The sequence below is a fragment of the Piliocolobus tephrosceles genome, chromosome 19 (assembly GCF_002776525.5).
Source record: "Piliocolobus tephrosceles isolate RC106 chromosome 19, ASM277652v3, whole genome shotgun sequence".
NCBI lineage: Eukaryota > Metazoa > Chordata > Mammalia > Primates > Cercopithecidae > Piliocolobus > Piliocolobus tephrosceles.
Window position 1 is genome coordinate 40058324 of NC_045452.1, and position 3934 is coordinate 40062257.

Below are 3934 nucleotides of genomic sequence, written 5' to 3' on the forward strand. Positions count from 1 at the left end.
CACTGCAAGCTCCACCTCCCGGGTTCAAACAATTCTCCTACCTCAGCCTCCCGAGTAGCTGGGACCACAGGCACATGCCACTATGGCTGGCTAATTTCTTGTATTTTTAGTAGAAACGGGGTTTCACTGTGTTAGTCAGGATGGTCTCAATCTCCTGACCTTGTGATCCACCCACCTCGGCTTCCCAGAGTGTTGGGATTACAGGTGTAGGCCACCGCGCCCGGCCAAAATGACCTACTTTTTCAAGGCAGGGAGTGAGCTCGCATCTCCAATGTATATGTTCAACCTCTTGTTGTTCATACAGTGATCTTACTAAGTGGTATTTATCTTTTGTTCATGGGTCAATATTTATTGAGCCATGGAGAAGATTTGTCTTTTAATCTATAAATCTGGCTTTTGTTTCTTACTGGCAATACTAACTATGAGACATGGCAATTAAAAAAATCAAAATTGAACCTTCAGAGTAATCAGAGTAATCAGGGTAGTTGCTCATTCATGAAATCACTCAGCCGACACTTAGGAGCCAGCTGAATGCTAGCGAACTGCCCTGCCTTCCCCACCATGGGGCGGGTGGGAGGAGGAGCAGAATGGGGAGTGGTCAGTGTCCAGGGGCTGGGCCTGAGAGAGGAGAGGGGACAGAGGAGTGTGACCATCTGAGTTGGGCTGTTTTTGAATTTATGAATCAACTTCCTAAAAAAGGCGGGGTGCAGAGAGTGTTGTGCTGAGTACAGAAGGTTCTAGAATCCAGGGGGCTTGGTCCTGGCTTTGTCTCTAATTAGTGCTAAGACCTTGGGCACAACATTGTCGTGCGTGGCCTTTAACTGAACACTTACTTGGTGACCGCTGTGCCTGTCATTTGGGTCCATTGCCTCATTTTGTCTTCCCCACAGCCCGGGAGGCCGGGGCACTGTTTTGCAGAGACGAAGCTGAGGCAGAGAGCACAGCCATTTCTTCAGTGACATGATCTTGGCTCGCTGTAACCTCCACCCCCCAGGTTCAGGCAATTCTCCTGCCTCAGCCTCCTGAGTAGCTGGGACTACAGATGCCCACCACCACGCCTGCCTAATTTTTGTATTTTTAGTAGAGATGGGATTTCACCATGTTGGCCAGGCTGGTCTCAAACTCCTGACCTCAGGTGATCCACCCGCCTCGGCCTCCCAAAGTGCTGGGATTACAGACGTGAGCCACTGCGCCCTGCCAAACACAGACGTTTCTGAGCCTGAGATTTTCTTGTAAAATGGAGAGATTCTTCCTTTACTTATTTTGCTGGTGTGTTTTGAGGATCAAATTAGCTACTCTGGGTAAAAATACTGAAAAACAGCGTATTTCAATAGAGAATTTGGGCAGTATTGTCCTTATTGAAGGGAACTAAGTCTCATTCCTGTTTTAAGTGAATGCATCTTTTCTTCATAGAAAAGTGTCGTTCCCCTCCCAGGTTGCTGATGGAAAGTGCACCTTCTGGGGGTTTTCTTGCCCCCGGATGTTCACTGAGGACCCCAACTGTGGCCTTGGGGGCTCCTCCTTCCTCTTACCCTCAACCTGGGACTAAACAGCCCTGAGACGATGTGAGAGACGTGCAAAGCCCTCTGTTCTAGGCCCAAGGGCGGCAAAGCAGTGAGCATCACCGGCTCTAGACTGCCCGCTGGGAGGGAGCACTTCCCAGCCTTGAAGGCCCCTGCGTCCAGGGGCTGCCACCTAGAACCAGGGGCCCTGGCGCCAGCTGTGACCTGAGATAGGCCATGTTGGATCCTGGCTCTGACATTTACCATATATGTGAGTTTGGATGGGCCACTTAACCTTTTATATTTATTTTCCTCATTTGCAAAAAGGGAATAATAATAAAACAACAACTTCCTTTTTTTTTTTTTTTTTAGAGATGGGGTCCTGTTTTGTTGTCCAGGCTACTGGCGTGCAGTGGCACAATCACCACTCACTGCAGCCTCGAACTCATGCGCTCAAGTTATCCTCCCACCTCAGCCTCTTGAGTAGCTGGCACTATAGGCATGTGCCATCACATCTGGCTACTTTTTAATTTTTTCAGAGATTGAGTCTCACTGTGTAGTCCAGGCTGGTCTCAAACTCCTGGCTCTGGGACTACAGGTGTGAGCTACCATGCAGGGCCTAAACACAACTTACAAAATTGCCGTAAGGATCAGGTAAAATAACATACATCAAGTACCTAGTGTATGAGTCTGCGAGGGCCACCTAACAAAACACCATAGACTGGTGGCTTAAGCAATAGATATTTGTTTCCTCCCAGTTCTGGAGGCTGGAGCCCTGGATCAAGGTGTGGGCAGGGTTGATTCCTCCTGAGGCCTCTCTCTTGGCTTGTAGAAGGCCTCTTCTCCCTGAATCCTCACAGGGTTATCCGTCTGTGTGTGTCTGTGTCCTAATCCCCTCTTCTTATGAGGACATCAGTCTTACTAGATTAGGGCCCCCCAAATCCACCTGCTGAATGAGTTTCCTGGGACTGCTGTAACAAACCACTACAACCTGGGTGACTTAGAATAGGGGTCCCCAACCCCGGGCCATGGACCAGTACTGGACAAGAGGTGAGTGTGGGCGAGTGACCATTACCGCCTGAGCGCCACCTCCTGTCAGATCAGTAGTGGCATTAGATTCTTAAAGGAGCTTGAAGCTTATCGTGAACTGTGAGGGATCTAGGTGGTGTGCTCCTTATGTGAATCTAATGCCTGATGATCTGTCACTGTCTCCATCTCCCTAGGATGGGACTGCCTAGTTCCTGGAAAACAGGCTCAGCTCTCCCACTGATTCTTCATTCTGGTGAGTTGTGTAATGATTTCATTACATATTACAGTGTAATAATAATAGAAATAAAGTGCATGATACGCGTCATGCCCTTGAGTCATCCTAAAACCATCCCCCCGCCGTGTGTGGAAAAATTGTCTCCCACAAAACTGGTCCCTGGTGCCAAAAAGATTGAGGACCGCTGGCTTAGAACACAGAAATTTGCTCCCTCACAGTTCTGAAGGCCAAAGTCAAGGTGTGGGCAGGGTGGCCCCTGCTGGCAGCTGCACAGGAGCATGTGTTCCAGGCCTCCTTCCTGTTCCTGGTGACCCCCATCCTTGGCCTTCCTTGTATGGAACCAGCATCAGTCCAGTCTCTGCCTCTGTCTTCACACGGCCTTGTTTGCAGGGTCTCCTTTTCTGTCTCCTAGGAGGACACGAGTCATTGGATTTAGGACCTGCCCTCGTCCAGGATGATCTCATCTAGAGATCTTTACCTTCACCCTTTTCTTGTTTAGAAAATAAAGTGCAGCTTGCTGCCAGTACTCATTTTTTACATAAACACGCTCTTTGAGGCTGAAGCAAGTCTGATGGATTTTCAATGTGAAAATAAAATACAGAGACTGTTCTTGGAGTTATTTCTACACAGAACTAACATCAGAATCGTCTAAATCATCAGAATCATCTGTTTCGGAAGAATCGGATTCATCAAATGTATCTCTGGCCAATAATGGCTCAAGAACGATGTTAACATCACGTGTAGGAATGCTGCATTTTCTAGGATGTGACATTTTCAGCACTCGAGAGTTACTATAGTTTTGTAAATGGAAATACCACTACTAAAACCAGAATGCTGTAAATGGAATGATGTGTTTGGTTTCCAAAGTCAATATACTAGAGCGATTTGAAAATAATAATAAAACCAAGGTATTTTGTAGCAAAATTATCTTCCAGTAAATGCTGCCGGGGAGTATTCTTGGGCAAGTGGGAAAGGGGTTAATGACATCTACAAAGACCCTTATTCCAGTCAAGTCACATTTGGAGGTTGTGGGTGGACGTATCTTCTGGTGGGGTACACCATCCAACCCACGACACCCAGGCAGCTCCTACAAATGCTGATGTCAGGCTGCACCCAGGTCAATTACATTGCAGTCCCTGGGGCTGGGATCCTGGCATGGAGCGTATTT

General features: G+C 47.8%; 1 long non-coding RNA gene across 1 annotated transcript in view; it reads left to right on the top strand.

Annotated features, from left to right (window-relative positions):
- The window catches only part of LOC111526080, a 17138-nt gene extending 13527 nt beyond the window's left edge, over window positions 1-3611 (top strand). The window contains exons 2-3 of the long non-coding RNA XR_002726264.1: window positions 2726-2784; window positions 3179-3611. This is a non-coding gene — a long non-coding RNA (uncharacterized LOC111526080). The remainder of the gene's footprint in view (window positions 1-2725; window positions 2785-3178) is intronic.
- The last annotated feature ends 323 nt before the right edge of the window (window positions 3612-3934 follow it).